Consider the following 18235-nt stretch of genomic DNA (forward strand, 5'->3'; position numbering starts at 1 on the left):
ACTGACAATTGGCGTACTAGTCTGGCTCTTTTCAACCAATGTCGTTCAGAACACCACGATTCCTGAACAGTCGAGTCAACAGTTAGACCAGACAAGAGTTGCCCACCAGCCTTCGACTTCTTATAATTCTTCCTCTCCTCCTTCCTCTTCACTTGATGGAACTGGTAGAACAAAAAACCGAGTTCCTAAGGAGAAGAAGGAGAAGAAGAAGAAGAAAGAGAAGAAGAAGAAGGAGCCAAAGGCGACTGGGGGCAAACAAGTGTCGTCTGACAAAAATCCACACACAGCACTCACTAGGCCTAAATCGCCATGTGTCATATGCAAGGGAGACCACTTCCACAGAGATTGTCCCTGTATCCCTCGGATACTAAGGGACTGGTCCCCCCGTTTGCACAATTCGGTAGCGTCGACCTCTGATAGCCATGTTGACTGCTCACCGTCAACTAGTGGGAGTGAAGCCACAGGACAGAGAGGGAAAGCTAAATTTCCCTGCAGACTGTGTGAAGGTGATCATGCCATCCACCATTGTCCCTTCTTAGACGAGGCAAAAAGAGTTTTGGAAGATCGCCCGATTTTACGAGCGCAACTTCCTCCTGGATATCAAAAACTCCTGCCAAGTCCTTCACTAGTTGAGAACCCGGCTGACCCGCCCAAGTGGTCAGCCGAAGCACTTATCATTGAAGATGAACCGTCTGAATCCATACCTGATGAAAGTCTAAAGGTTGAAACGGAAGTTGACCCGGTTTTGCCTTCAGAGGCTCTATCTTCGAATGATACCATCACAGAGGAGAATAAAGACGACACTGTCCAAATTCTCTTCATCAGCACTGACTCTGATGAACAAGGGGGCAATGCCCCCATTCCTTTATCGCAGGAAGGAAGTTCATCAGAGCGTTATCCGGCCATCTATTCGGTCCCACCACCAAGCAACCTAGTTGTCTCGTTCAATTGGAACCAACTAGGCAGACCCTGGTTGCCAGCCAGTATACCATTCAGAATTATTGTTCAAATATACAGAATGGTAATGGCTGGCACTATCATTGATGAAGGGGCATCTGTGAGTATCCTTTCCTCTATTGCTTGGAAAGCGCTTGGTTCGCCTGTTCTTTTGCCTGAAATGAGAAATCTATCAAGCTTTGATAAAGGAACCAGTCGCCCTTTAGGGATCCTCCCCAATGTGCCAATCACATTGAAAGGGAAGACCATTCAAATGAACGTGATGGTCGTTCAAGGACCCTTGGATTATAACCTACTCCTTGGACGAGACTATATATATTGCATGGGAGCTATCGTCTCCTCACTCTTTAGAGTAATGTGTTTTCCGCATGAAGGAAGAGTGGTCAAGCTCGTAGACCAACTTTCATTTCCTGGATCATACATCGCAAATAGTCATGTACCATCCCTAAATGGTCTATTCACGCAAGAAGTGTCTCAACCCACGGTCTGTCCTCCTGATGAGCGCGAGTAATCCGGGAGGATATGACTGGAACCCAGGGGGCATGCGTCCTAGTCTGCTTCGGCAGGAAAACTTTGGGTATAGAGTAGGTTTCCGCGGGAGAATATGACTAGTCCGTACCCCGTCCGTGATTGGAAGAGGGGTTGTTCTAGAATAAGATTCTTTTGTCAAAGTTATGTGAGTTGGCGGGCATCGTCACTCACCTTTGTTTATTTCGGTAGACATCGCCGAAGAAGTGTTTTATTCGTAGCCGCGAACGAGACAATCTTTGGGTAACCTGAAAGAGGTAAGCCTCTCTCGTTAAAACAAATGTTTTGACGGAAAAGAAGTAGAGGTAACTTTGAAATCGTACTTTATACCTGGGGGCATGCAAACCTTTTGGAGTGCAAGCAAGGGGCAACTATTTATTTTTTAAATTTTTAGGACCTCTAACCCTTTAAACTCGTAGGACTAGTCGTTTCTGAACTTGCATAACGAAAGGTGCGGGGCATAGCTTCGTGAGATGAAGCTCCATAAAAAATAGAATCTCAATGAGACACTCTTATCATATGACTAGTATAATCGAGTAGTTTTAACGCGGACTTCATGCTCGTTAAAAAATAAACATAAGCTTCGAGCAGTTTTAGCACAAAGTTCATGCTCGCTACAAAATAAACGCAAGATCCGAGCAGTTTTAACGCGGACTTCATGCTCGTTAAAAAAATAAACATAAGCACTACCTGGTAAATAACCACTGTGAATGTAACTTTATCAGCCATTAAAGCCTTGGTCATGTTTGCACCATCACCTCCACTTTTCATTTGGCCAATCGTTCACCTCCATATGATTGTTTACCCATTTTGAGGAACAGCTGCGAAGAGTGATTTCACCTAGCCATCCTTGTAACACTGCTGTGATTGGAAAATTCCAACCTGTACCTAGAATCAGCTGCTAACCCTGTTTATCAATCGTTCCTCAAAAGACGAGTCTTCTTTAAGCTCTTTTCAACTGACTCGTAAAATATGAAAAGATTGCCAAGTTTTGGCCTTCCAGCTCGTTAAAGTGACGGGAAGTGCTATCCCTCCTCTAGATTTTAATCTTTTTGGACCTGAGGGATTATTGCACAAAACGATCGAGCGCTTGTTTTGTTCAGCTCGTTATACTATCGAAAACTCATCCCTTTTGTATTTTTTTATACTTTTTCGGACTTAAGGGATTAGATGACGAAAAAGGACTTTTGGAGTTAACTTTATGTACCTTTTCAGACTCTCTAAAAATGAAAAGGACTGAGTTATCCTTATCGTTAGACTCGTTAAAATCATTAAATAGCGACAAACTTGTCTTTAGACGAGAACGAGTTTCACTATCGCTAGGCTCGTTAAAACATAGCGATGGGCTTGCCTGAAGGGCAGGTTATAGAACAAGCATATGTTATCCTCCTCAAGCTTGACAAAAATAAAGAGGTACTGGTCAACAATGACTGGGGAAAAGTTGGGAGAAACTAAAGAAAACTTTGATGGTAGCAAGTCGCTCTTGAACATGACACTTTTCCTCCGTACCACAATCGGGTTGGGTTGTTTCATTCACCGGTCACATCACCATGGTCTCGCCATACCATCCATATTTGGGGTAATGCTATCGATCCATCGCATCAGTGTCGCCATATGTTCAAGAGAAGTCGTTCAGAAAGAGTCAACCATGTCCCATCCACTGCCATACATTATCCTTCATCCATTCATGACCGCCACCCTGAATCATATGTCACAGATCGTTTTCACCTCCATCAAAATCATTAGCTCCGTTCCGTGTCACTGATGTGGGATTCATTAAGTCCCTCCTTTGACGGATCGCTTCTTGTCGACATCAGCTCATTATCCAAGAAGTTGATCTAGGAACAACCCCTTCAATACTTTGAAGCTTGCATACCTCAATGGCAAGTTTCTCACTTCCGACGACAAGTATACATCAATGACCTTCGACCAGAAGATTTTGCATGGTGTTTGACGCCAATTCCTTTATTCACACCACGTGAATTGTACTGCAGTACCTTGAGGGTCATTATCATTATCGGTGATTCCTCTCGTGCTTGTTAACGGTTTACCTCATTGACCGGTAATCAAGCGATGTCTTTCCATGTTCGACTTCAGAACAATTCTCACATGGATCGACTTGTACTTAGAGTGAAGATCGAACGAGTTTGAAGACCCCGAATCTAGTTTCATCCATCCGGGCTGCGATATATATTCAGGAAAGATAAAGACATTTGACATGTACATCATTGCAGCAGATGATCATCCTACTCAAAGGATGATAATTTCACCAAAATTATCAGTCTATCATCAGACGATTGTCTATTCTATGTACAAAAAATGAATTTATAAAGTTGAGCATGGGAATGCCCGCCTCAGCTAGATCATGAAAGCAGTATGAAAAATAATGTATTGTATTGTATCTTATTACAAGTCTCCTCCCAGCAATTCGATGAACTTCGGACCCTCCTGGATAAAGCATTTAACCCGATAAACGGCCTCATACTTTAGGGGGCAATTGTTATAGACATTTTTGTGCCTTACAGCATTGAGCATGAAATGTCCATAATCTAAGGGATCCAAAGTCCCTAAACATGTTGTTCCTACCCCTAGAGGAACAAGGCTAACAAACCACAACAATTCACAGAAGTTCTCCACCAGAAACTGCTCAAAAACAAGTCAATTCAGGATCATGTCAATGGCTCCACTGACCATCTGCGCTGAATGTCAAAGGCAACACTGGCTACCTGCGCTGAATGTCAAAGCCAACACTGGCTACCTGCGCTGAGCGAGAGTGGACATGTGGCAGGCTCATTTCTCAAGGTGTCAAAACCCGGGAAGCTTCCAAAATGACACTTGCCTCAGGGAATTCGACTGGTGATGAGTAAGAGGTTCCAAATCTCCAAGTGGAAGCAAGAACCTCCAAGTGGAATCAAGAACTGACAGAGGGAGAAGACACTAGTCAGATCTCAAGCTGACTCATCCTCTCTCCAAAACATCTATATATGGATCTCTCCTCCATGAGATCTAGAGGCTGGAATTTTGTTATTGCAAAGAATTGTTGTTGGTTTGAGACTGGAATCATTAGGTGCTTAATGCTTTGAAGGGAGGTGAAGATAGGAATTCCATTCTGTTGGGAAGGAGATGCTGGATTGGAGCCCTCTGGGTTGTATCTCTTCCTGAACCTTGTTATTCATCAACAAAGCTATCTTGGTTTTCTCCTATATACTGATGTATCTTTGATGTATGATTGCATTAGTGTATTTGATTTATTTCTAATCCTGAATCAGTTATGAATGTGAATATCTATCTTTGTGTTGTGTTCTTCTCTTGTCGCAAGTAGCTGTTCTCTTGTCGCAAGTAGTTGTTCTCTTGTGATCTTGCAGAGACCTGTTGAAGCTGGGCAAGCGAGGAGGCAAGTAGCTGTGAACACCCAAAGAGAAGAGGATCTGGATCGAGGGACAAACGGAAGATACTGGTTAGTCCATCTATCTCTCTTCATTCTTAATTCATAAAGGAAGAATACTAGAATAGTTGTCTCTGTTTGTTGCTAAGGCACTGTCACACCTTAGGTGGATAGGATCGTCCTGCATAGGCATTTTTCCCCACAACACTGTACAAGCTACTCATCTAGAAGCAAGAGGAAAGAATGGAAATCTAGAAGTTGGGGGACCATCCCAACCCACTGTAAGCAAGATCAAGGAGAAAAGAACGCAAAAGTGGAAAGCAAGGAAGGCTAACACTGCACAGAAAGGCAAAGCTTGATGCACTCACCGTAAAAAGGAGGGGCATGATGATGAGCACTGTTGGATTCTGCATCCAAAGCTGAGGCCTAAGAAGTCTGAGGGCAAGAAGAAGAAAGCTGCTGCAGCTATTCAGAACGATTTGGGGTCAGACTCAGGAGATGAAATAGTCATTGCAGCCACAGGAATAAAAGGTAAGAAATCTGAAGCATCTACTAGGAATTCTGTTCAATCTGTTATTGATGAAGAACATGAGAGAAAAAGGCATGAGCTTTTCCATATTCAAGTAGTTTCTAAATATCAAAAGATTGATACTTTGTTTGATAGTGGCTCACAAGTAAATCTGATTTCTGAAGCAATTGTAAAGAAATTGGGATTAGAAACTACACCTCATAAGAATCCATACCCATTAGGATGGTTGAATGATAAAGCACAACTACAAGTGACTAGACAATGCAAACTCAAGTTTTCTTTTGGGTCAGCATTTGTAGATGAGGTAGAGTTAGATATAATTCTTTTGGATATATGTGGAATTGTTTTAGGAAGTCCTTACTTGTATGATAGAAAGGCTATTTTCTATAGAGCTGAGAACAAGTATCTACTTGTTAAAGATGGAATCAAATACTTTGTAAGAGCTCATAAGCTCAAGAATAATTATATTCTCATAAACTTAGGACAGATGAAAAGAATGATAAATTCATGCAAACAGTTCTTACTGATGGTTGTAAAAGAAAAGAAAACTGATAAAACCAATGTATTTAAGGGCTGTAATTCTGATCAGCAAGTTGATATAGAAAATATTGTTTCGGAGTATGATGTCTTGTTTCAAGAACCTCAAGGTTTTCCACCCAAAAAGGGAATAGAACATGATATTATTTTGCAGCAAGATGTTCCTTTGCCTAACACTGGGATGTACAGGTTATATGCCTTAGAGAATGCTGAAATCAAGAAGCAGGGGCAGGAGTTGCTTGAGAAAGGGTTCATCAGGCCTAGCACATCACCATGTGGGTCACCAATCATTTTGCTGAGAAAGAAAGATGGCTCGTGGAGAATGTGCATTGACTACCGAGCACTGAATAAGATAACGATAAAAAATCGTTATCCCCTTCCTCGCATAGATGATCTTTTAGATCAATTGAGGGAAGCTGTTTATTTCACCAAGCTGAATTTGCACAGTGGATACTATCAGGTCAGAGTTGTAGAGAAAGATGCATGGAAGACTGCTTTTAAAACAAAGTAGGGATTGTATGAATGGCTGGTTATGCCTTTTGGCTTGACCAATGCCCCTGCTACTTTCATGAGATTAATGAATGATGTACTCAGACCTTTTCTTGATGATTTTGTTATTGTGTATCTAGATGACATTCTGATTTTTAGTAAAACGTGGGAAGAACATTTAAAGCATGTTAAGCAGACATTAGATGTTTTGAAAAGAGAAAAACATTATGTTAAACTCTCCAAATGTGAATTTGGCAAAACCTCTCTAAATTATTTGGGTCATATAGTAGGGGGAGGTGAATTGAAAATAGATCCCTCTAAAGTGGCAGTCATTGTAAACTGGCCTAAACCCAAGTCTGCTACAGAAGTGAGAAACTTCATAGGAGCAGCACAGTATTGGAGGAAGTTCATTTCAAACTTCTCCTCAATTGCAGCTCCCTTACATGCTTTGACAGGATTGAACAAGGTGTTTCAGTGGGGAGGCAAACAGCAGAAAGCCTTCGACACCTTGAAGGAAAACATTAGTACAACACCTGTACTAGCACTACCAGATCTACAAAGACCATTTGAGATCCAAACTGATGCCGGTGACTATGCCATGGGAGTAGTGTTGACACATCACGGTAAACCCATATGTTATCATTCTGAGACTTTTAATCCTACAGTAGTTAACTATCCTACATATGATAAAGAATTGAATGCATTAGTTCAAAGTGTGAAGAAGTGGAAACATTACTTAATGGGCAAAGAAACAGTAATACATACTGATCATTAGCCACTTCAATACCTACACTCCCAAACTAAGTTGCAACAATCAAGACATTATAGATGGATGTGTTTTCTACAACAGTTTCATTTAGTCATCAGATATAAAAAGGGCATACATAACAAGGTTGCAGACATGTTATCTAGACCTATTATAAATGCATCTACCATACTTAAGCATAATTATGTGCTGCATGAAATCTACATAGAACAATATGCTCAGGATGTGGATTTTAAGGATGTATATGCAACTTTGAGTCAAGGAAAAAGAGTAGAAGAATTGGACTATCATGTAAAGGACCGACTCTTATATCGTTGTGGAAAACTCTGCATTCCACAAAATGAGAGAGCAAAAATAACTAGGGAAGCACACACTTCTCTGATATCAGGTCACTTTGGGGTAAGTAAAATAGTTGCGCAGCTGCAAAGGTTCTGCTATTGGCCAAAAATGAATGAGACAATTTCTAGATATGTAAAGGGGTGTGCTATGTGTGCTAAAAGCAAGCCTAGCAATAGAAAACTAGGCTTTTACACTCCATTGCTAGTTCCTTCTCAACCTTGGGAAAGCATTCCATGGATTTTGTTTGAGGACTGCCCAAATCCAGGAAAGATCATGATTATCTATATGTTGTTGTGGATAGGTTCAACCAAATGTGTATTTTGATACCCTGTAGTAAACAAATTACAGCTGAACAAACTACAAAATTATTCTTTGAACATGTATGGGTTCATTTTGGATTACCCACTTCTATTATATCTGATCGAGACACCCGATTTGTGGGAAAGTTTTGGTCTAGTCTGTGGGAACTAATGGACACCAAATTAAAGAAAATCACAGCTTTTCATCCACAAACAGATGGCCAAACAGAAGTAGTTAACAGGAAAGTGATCCAGTTACTGAGAGGATATTGTAGCAAACACCCTAAGCTTTGGGATGAACACTTGTGTTATGTGCAACATGCTTACAATAGAGCCAAACACTCTTCTACCAGGAGATCTCCTTTTGACACCTACTTTGGTTTCATACCAAGGTCTCCCTTGGATTTTGACTTTGGTAAAGATACCATGGTTGATGGACACAGTGATGTGGACAAAGCAACTAAGTTCATTGAACAGATCCAGGAGATCCATCAGGCAGTACATGAACAACTGGAAAAGAGTCAGGCCAAGTACAAGGCTAGGCATGATAAGCATCGGATGGAGCATAGTTTTCAAGCTGGAGACCAAGTCTGGATGTATATCAACAAGGACAGGATGTAAGGTGAAGGTAAGAAGCTAAAACCTATCAGGTATGGACCCTTCAGGATACTTGAGAAGATTGGTGAAAATGTTTTTCGCCTTGATATGCCAGCTTACATGCTCATCTACTCAGTCATGAACACAGATTGCTTGAGGTTGTTTGAACCTTCAATGATTGAGGACCCTGAAGAGCAGAGTCAATTGCCTTTTGTTGATGACCTACTACCTGAATATCTAATGAATTGCAGGAAGACACAGCGTTGGACAGGAAGGTAAGGATGACACGTAATGAACAGGTGGAATACCTCAGAATTGGACTTAAAGGTTCAAAGCCGAGTAGTGCAAAGTGGATTGAGATTGGACAAGTGAGATAGCAGTTTCCTCACTTAGTTAATGCTTGAAGAAAAACCAACTTTTGGTGGTCCAAAAGCTTTTCAGTTGGGAGGTTGTGATCCAAATCGGATCCATAAATGACTGTCATATAACCATGACTAAAACAGGTCGAACTAATCTCGAATGAAATCCAAAACAGCAATCGAAAACACCCTAAACCAGTGGCCATGGCAGCCGGCATGGAGATGATGAGGACCTCAGTCAAAGCACGCTGACCGAGGCCCATGGAGACTGTGCAGGTGGTCGATGAAGCCCCTGGGAGCTCCGGAATGGGAAAAGGGACTGATTAACGCGCATCGCTGGGAAAACAGGGCTAAAATGGTAGGGTTAAGCACTCGGTCACGTTGGGAGCCAGAGGACCATTGGCGGAGAACCGAAAAGGCGCCATTGTATGACGATGGGACCCACAACCTGGAAACCGACGGTTTTACCTGGGGTGCCCTTGAATGGTAAGAGGTTTTTGAAAAAGCGGAGCGAGCACACTCAGCGATTGACGCATGGCAGCGGAGGTGAGAGGAAAGCCGCCGTGATCGTGTGTTATTGGTCGAGAAAGTCAACCGTGTTCTACGTACGAATGACATTGGATCTAGAGGAGCCCAGATCGGACGGCTGAGATTACGCTCGATAGATAGAGCGGAACTGACAGGGGATTAAACCGAATTCTAAAGAGATTTGGAGTCCGTTGACTGCCACGATGGAGAAAGAACGCATACGCAGTGTAACGGGAGAGGCGAACCGACGAAGTACGCTGGCACCAGTTCGGTGGAGACACATGGCTACTTCCGAGCGTTCATGCTGACGCCAAATAGGGAATTCCAAGCACAAAGGCGACAGGCAAAACGACACAGGTGGGAGAGGAAATGAACAGGCATGGAGGCCGAATGGTTAAAGCCACGAATAGAGACAGTGAACAAAGATTCAGATTCAAAGAGATTTAGAACGAAGAGTCGAAGAGACCAAGAGAGAGAGTGAACAGTGAACCCTGAGAGGAGGACTGAGCACAGAGAGCCGAAAAGCCAAGCAGAGGAGACAGAGGGCCGAGCTAACTACAGGTAGCATCGAGCACCAGAGAACTTGCATAATCAAGCCTTCTCATAGAGGAATCTATCCGGATTGAGCATCACAGTTGGCTCTTTCCTCTATAGACCGAGGGTCACAGAGCTAGTAGGAAGAACAAGAGTCTGTGTACTCCAAGTGGCTTGGGGATTCAATCCAAGAACCACCCTGCCAAGCAAAATCTGCTTCAGGAGAACTCACATTGAGTCCCTGTATTGTAATTTCTCTGCTCAAAGACATAATAAAACAAGGCCACCACTGAAGCTAGACCGGAGACGTAGCCTTGGAGAATAGGGTGAACTCCCTATTAAAAAGTGTTTGTGTCTTTGTGTTACTTATTGTATTTATCTGTTGTCTTTCCATTATTTTCTGTGTATTGGCAATCTGATCGATCCGTTGTTTCAATAACATAGAACACACACACCAACACATGAGTCTGTAATACCTTTTGTTTAATAAATCTTCACTGAGGTCACTCATAGGGTGATTATTAGATCAATTTAACACCCTCCTCCCACATTTACCCAATCTAACTCACCCATCGGGGTAAACATGTGATGAAGAGTTGCTATGATATGATTCAACTCCCCATGTACAGTTAAGGATGTGGAATCAACATAACAAGACCAACCAGATCTTCCTCAGAAGCTTTAGAATCTTCAAGAGCCAACCAACCTCTTCAGGTGTCCAACCCCTTAGAGAACTTTCTCTTTCATTAACCTAGAGACTCATGCGCTCCCATGGAAAGGCATGGATGTGTCTGGGACTCTCTAGTTGCTCCAACAGCAAGGCATCCATGCGGCTGTGTCTTTTTTCACGCGATTCAGTGCCAACAACCATGGATTTTGTGCCACTCTTTTAGGGCAGGGACTCAGGCCACTGCCCAGAACTTCATGAAACTTCCAAAAATGATAAATAACATTGAAACACAGTTACTAATTCACACACTTGAAAAAGTTCTTGATATGACCCCTACTAGCCATGACAAGAGTTTTGTCAAACATATCATAAACATGTAATCTACAGGTCATAACAACAGATTTGAGCATAGGGGTATCATACTTATTTGATATTCATAAGGAATCATTGACGCATCATCACAATAGTTGCATTATCATCTAGTAGGTCATGTATTCATTATTCATTCATTTTATAATCAAAACATGATAAGATCCATCCATCAAGTCTATCATAAAACATACTCATAGCTATCATATAACTAACTGAAATAACAAGGATATAACAACCATAAAACTACATATGAACTGGTACATTTACAAATGAAACACTGAGGAGAAGAATCCCTTGTTCACATATGAAAAATGCAACCAAGTCTGTGAATTCCACGTACCACCCAACCATAAATTGGGGTGAACCAAATCTCTCTTTCATGTAATCACCTCCACACCATATTCCAAGCATGAATGTGGGATCTCATGAAACTATTAAAATGAAACCAAAACAGTGCTTCTAGAGGCCAAACGAACTCAACCCTCAATCAGTGACTCCACCTCCTGGTCATAGATCACTAACTATCACTAGATCGGTCTCTACCGAAGTTGTTCAAGGCTCCAAAGCATTTGTTCCAACCAAGGCTTTTAGGACTAGTAACTCAACCCAAAAATTTTATTGGGCTCCAGAGAATTTGTCCAACTAAGGCTTCCAAGACTAGTAACTTAACCCACCAAGGGCTCCAAAGCATTTTTCCAACCAAGTCTTCTAGGAATAGTAATTCAACCCAAGTTTTTACAAAGCTTCTGGAGCATTTTTCCAACCAAGACTCCAGGAGCTAGTAACTAAACTCACAGCCATAAGGAACTTGAGAACCAACCAGAAAATAAGAGGAAAGAAACCCACAACACCATGGCTATCTAGGAAACAGAAAGTTTTTGAAAAACCATTGTCAATCTAGGCAGTCCTCCATGTCAATTACATACTATAGCCAAGAAACCACATGCATGCCAAAACTAGCAAGGAAATCATACATGCAACTCGGTACCTACAAGCAAAATTCAATATAGTTGTTGATCCCAATGTCCTATTGCACTTTCTTACTCTTCCTTTGCCTTCTTTCTCCAAATACCAAGTATGCCACACTCCTAGAGTGCTCCAATAAAACTCTAAGTGTCCAAGAGGATGAGAGAGAGAGAGTAGAAAATGGGAGCTCCAAAACTAGACTGGCAAAAAGTTGAATTGATAAAAGCCGTGAAATAATCCTCATAATCCTTTTTATTAATGAGGCCTCTATTTTCTTCAATTTTCCATTATTTTCCTTCATTGTCCTCCTCACACGAAAACTGTGACCTTTCACCTCTCGTTTCTCCTATTTTTCATTATTTTCATAAATAAAATGCCAATAATACCTCTTTGCCTTTCCAAAGCCTTTGTCATTTCCTTTTTCAATTTCCCCTTATCCATAATAAATTTATGTGACACCTAGTAGGATATTTTTCCCACCATTCATCTTGGAATACGTGTATGATGAACCTGGTATTATTTACTTTTTACACATAAAATCAACCAAGGGTTGTTACACCGCATCCCCGAGTTTCAATCCTTGCCCACCAACAATGTTCCTCTAGTGGGTGGCTCTCCTGACATGATTGTCAACATTTATATCGGTTTATTGAAGGACTTTGTACTTTTAGGTTGTTTTCCTGATCCGTCATATTAGGTTCCTCTAACGATTTCAATGGTCTCAACTATTTTTATGGCCCTACAAATCCTTGGATCGTCCCAACCGCTTCTACCATTGATTATTTTGGAGACTAGATGCCCCTATCATTTGCCAAGTTAGCTTATTAGGATATCAAGATGGTCTCTAGGTCTCCTTCTTCATTGGTTCAGACCAATGGTACCACCAAATCTCCCATCACACCTCTCTTTATTGACTTCCTTGATCATGTATTGTCATTTGATGAGGTTATCATGGAAGTCATGTCTTTAGACGAGCTTCCATGGGATGAGTTTCATCACCGTACCTCATTATCTCTCCAAACTAAATTAGGAACTCATTCTTTACAGATCATGTCTATTAATCACTCTGAGATTGTACCTTCCCCTTTTATAATTGTTTATGAGATCAAAAGGGAAGGAAACGTTGGGAACTTGTCCAAAATCATGCTTATCAACATCTTAATTAAGAAAGTTGTCATGGAAAACATATAGATTGGACAAAAATGCACTCCCGATGAGATTGATGACTTCGCTTGTCTCTTCAATAGTTCTATGGAGTTTTTTCTTTGTAGTATGAGTAAATGTATAGCATAAACATATGTTGGATCCAATCACATTCAAAAACAACTTAGACCGGCCCACCCTCGAAAATCCACTATCATCATGACAAAGATTAAAAAGTTACTCAATGTTGGTTTCATCTATCTTATTCCCTTAAGGAAATGGATGTCTAACATAGTCCCCATCAATATGAAGTAGGGAACCATCCATATATACATTCATTGCCATGATTTGAATATCTCTTGTCCCAAATATAATTATGTGGCACCTTTCATTGACGAGGTTATTAAAGGCTATGCTCGTTGCCATGCTTTTTCCTTTTTGGATGGCTTCTCTAGCTACCCAAGCCACCAAACCAGAAGCATGAAGAAAAGGTGGACAACCTGAAGCATCCCACCACCAGTGCTATCCAAAATGAAATCGTAAAACCTTTTCACCAAGACATAAGCATGTACGGATGCCTCATTGTTGAGGAAAAGATGGATCACGAGTCACTAGGAAATGAAAAGGTCCACCAAGCTGGAATAAAAAAAAAAACACAACAAGTCTCATCTAGCTCCAAAGGCAAGAAGGTGGCCTGAACAGCTCCTCTGTTTAGTTTATTTTTCTTTGTTTCTCCTTTAGATCTCTACATAGCACCGATTTTAATAGCCACACCTACCAGAATCCTAATAGAAGCTACTCAAGTAAACTCCTTTTGATTTTTTAATGGAATATGGTACTATGTGAAACCTACATTCTCATTAAGGGACCGTATAGTTTCCCCTTGTTAGACAAAAGCACATTTATCTCCTCCCAGTTTGATCTCACCCTTGGGCCTCTCAATGTCTTTATGATTGTGCTTTATGTATCATGTTTTTGTTAATATAGAGTTTCTTACTTTCTTACTATATATATATATATATATATATATATATATATATATATATATATATCTATATATATATATATATATATATATATATATATATATATATATATATATATATATATATATATATATATATATATATATATATATATATATATATATATATATATATATATATATATATATATATATAACTTGTTATCAACTTTTTCTATTTTTTTTAGTATAATTATTTATCTTAATAATATTTATTAAATTATTTCCTTAAACAACCCCAATGTATGAAATTAATTTAACAATAATGGAGATCAGACATTTATAAGAGGGGCTATAAACAATACCAACAATACACTCTTCATATTTATTAATATTAACATTTATACTAAAGCTCCACATGGAAGCCTTGCAATACAAAAGTTCACTTATTGAATTGTAGTGTGGATAATAATAGAAGTCCTATGAAGCATTAATTCTACAATTGCAGTGGTTGGGTGGCCGCAACCTAATCACAAATTCTAAACTGATAATAATGGATACTCTACTATATGGATTGTAGAGACGAAGGTCATCGATTAAAATGTATTGTGGCATGCTAGCGTAATGTGGTCATCACATAACTCTATAAGTGAGCTAGATTTCTTGTAGTAGCTGGGGGACTCGTCTCGGCTGCCAGCTAAATTTTTACGTTAGAAGTATAGAACATATAAAAAAAAGTTTCCATAGGAAAAAAGTGGTAACCTTTTATTAAAAAATGAAAAGTTACACAAAGCATATGCATTGAAGAATTTCCATAAGATTCCCATTGGGATCGAGTGCTTTCGCACACAAAGCAACGTAGTTAGGCTACCGTGCTCTTAGAAAGAATGAAAGAAAAGAAAAAAGAGAGGAGAAAAGGACAAAAAAACTAGTTCCCGGTAGTGAGTAGAGGACTCACACCTCAAGTTTTTCTCACCTTCTTCTTTTCGACCTTGCGCCATTCTCCTTGAGTGGGCTCGATCGAAGCTAGGAATAACTGTGTTTCTACTTTTTGTGGAGTTGTATCCTTGTCTGAGTCTGAAGTATCTGAGGGGTGATGCCGTTTGATCCCTCCCATACTCAGATCCTCGCTTATCTTCTCTGCCTGATTTGAATGGAGCAGTGAAACCTTGTTGGCTGATATGTTTTCCTTTTGGGTCTCCTTTCCTTGGGAAGGCTCAGAATTCTCTGTGGGGGTAACTTCCTCCTCGGCTTCTGATTCGTCGTCCTCTGAGTCGGGAGGGGGAAATTGCCATCCTTTCCTCTGCTTCCCTTTCTGCTTCTTTTTACTTTTTGCTTTCTTGGCTTCTGGGCATGTACTTTGCAAGTGTCCTGTCAGCCTACAGTTCCTGCATCTGAAAGCAGTGTTTTCGTAGTCTAGTCCTTGCAGCCAATTTTGTTGTTTGTATACCAGCCTTATACTTTCCGGTAGTCCTTTACATAGATCTACTTCCACACAAATTCGTGCAAAAGTGTAGATCCTCTCATCAATCCTTTCCAGATCTGTTTTGATATATTTCCCTATGATGTTCCCAATTCCTTCCAAAACTCGTTCACTCCAAAAGTGAAGGGGAAGGTTATATAGGCGGACCTAGACCGGCATTTTGGAGACAATCATTTTGTTTGGATCAAAGTCTGGAAACCATGGGGTCATAAAAAGACCCGATGTTCCCCAAAACCAAGGCCCAGCACTAATGATTGTATCTCTGACTTCCGTGGATGCGAATCTAACAATGAAAAACCCCTTGGAGCATAAATGTATATCACATTCCATGGTCTAATTGGTAAAGATCCAATGAAATAGATACATTGGCTTTGGCCAAAAACTGTTAAATCGGCAGATTAGGGCCTGTGTTTCATATGACTTAACGAAATCTTCAAGTCCTGTACAGTCCAAGTTGAGGGCTGGGGTTTGCCCTAGCTGATCTACTATGTATGGCCTAGGTGTATATCCACCTTGATCTGGAGGGGACCCTGGATCTCTGTTACCCTGTAATATGTTTTTGTAAGAGGAGCCTCCCTTGGGTTGATGCTGAGATGCTGTCTTTTTCCCCTTGTCTCCTCCTGAGGAGCTTGGATGTCCCTGGGGCAGAGCCCCTCCTCTCAGCCTAAGGTTTAAAGCAATGGTTGTTTCTGGGCTAATATCATAACTTTTCAGTGTTCTGCTATCCTGAAGGCACCACCTACCACTGACCAAATGTTGGATCTGAACAGGGTATCCCATCAATGCCCATATTTGTTGTTTCAACTGCATAATGGTGCTTTCTGCATGTACCCACACTAGACTGGTTTTCCCCATAGGGGGTTTAATAAAAATCTGAAAACAAGTTGATGTTACATGTTCCCTGAGTTCTGGCTGTGATCCTGATCCGCCTAACCCGGTGTCGCGCATATGGCCCTTCTACTGTCAATCTGCCTTAAAGATCAGATCCGTGTGCTCTGGCTCTGCTGTGCCAAATGTTGTTCTCCCTATCGATTCAAGAGGCAGAGAACATTTTTTGCTAACCCTGCCTAGATTTACTTCTTCTTTTGAGCAGATCCAGTGCGAAATGCTGGATGATCTTCGACCTCCGCATGCGCCGCCTGCCACAGCCTCGGCCTTTCCTGTGGCTCTCGATTTCCCCTGTTGCTGTATCTTTGCATGGTAAGCAAGACCGGGGCCATTCCTGCGCCCTTTATTGTTGCAGTGGCTTTGGAGGGAGCCGGGGCTCAGCTTCAGGCACCCGATTCTCAGAACCTTAGCACCAGAAACCCTAAACGATGCATTTCGTTCCTATAGAACATATAAATTATTTCGCTGATAAGTTATATTATTTGTAAACTTGTATCAAGGTATCATTGGCTTCTAAACTCTATTATTCAAATTGTATCCAAACAGATTATGAAATCATTGCTAATTACAGGATTTTGAATTGGGCAATCATGCTTGTTTCATTCCTTTCGTGAACTTTATTTTGCAATTGGTGCCAACTTTATCATCTCCAATAACTTTAATGCTTTCAAAATGAGAGGGAATTGTCATAAGAAATAATCTTGCAGAACCTTGAATGGAACCCAAGTGTTTCTAAGAAGAGACCTTCAAATCTAGTTCCATGTTCACAGTTTAAGCCATTTTTTCAATTGAATTCATACCATAAGAAGAGAAAAAACAAACCTAAGATCGTTGGATGACGACGAGAGTTGGAAGGGGTGCAAGTACGTAGATGATGATATAGCCATAAATTCACTCAACCATTTTGGTTTCAATTTACCTTGGTAAAAGTAAAATTTTTATCAGGCCAATGCAAACTTTGACAGGTGTATAGTATTTTCCCAATTTTTATTTTATTCAAAAAAAAAATGCGGAGAAAAGAATTTTATTCGATGAAACTAATAGTTTTGTAGAGGATCAATCCAAGGGATTGTGGATGCAGATTTGATGGGCGACCTTGACCGTGAATAGTGTCGATCCTTTAGAGTTTATTTTAGAATTCATGGGTGAGGATGTTATGAAAAAAATATAAATGAATATATATAATAATATCTGAATCAATTATATTACAGATTAATAAATTTAAATATTAATAAAAATAAGAAAATTCAATTCATAATGTTAAACTATGGTGAAGTTTCAAAGTTTTAAATCTTTTTGGTAAAAATAATAATACGTAGTACCATGTTTGCATGCTTGGGACATGTATAATAACTATTAAATTAGTTGGTTTAAAAAGTATAGTAAAAAACATATTAATATTATAATAAAGAGACTAGTTATGTCTATTTTGGATTGAGTTCCTAGAATTTATATATAATTTTTAATAATTACTAAGTGGATGTTAAGGATTTAGCCTCCATGGAATATCCTAAAACATTCATAATATTATACACAAAACAAAGTTTAATATTTATTTCCAAAGTAGTTATCTCTTTTTCGTCTTTTTAATTAAATTGATTAATTAAAATAATCATATAAACAAGTGCAATAAAAAATGAGTTATTGTTTTTTGAGCTTGTGGGATTGATAAGCCATGGTGTTGGCCCATCGTATTGTAGCAAATACTATTTACATAAAAAAAATCTCCATGATAAGGTGGGGGGAATCTCCATTTATTAATCTCCTTCCATGTTTTTTGAAATGTATATATGTTTAACTGATATATTTATTCTTTTTACATTGGATAATAATAATATATAAAATTTAGTAGTGTTTTGATGATTATTAGGAAATGATGCCTATGGGTGTTTAGTAGCTATG

The sequence above is a fragment of the Pinus tabuliformis genome, chromosome 3_1 (genome assembly GCF_031772625.1).
Source record: "Pinus tabuliformis cultivar Carrire ecotype Pingquan chromosome 3_1, CPIR1, whole genome shotgun sequence".
NCBI lineage: Eukaryota > Viridiplantae > Streptophyta > Pinopsida > Pinales > Pinaceae > Pinus > Pinus tabuliformis.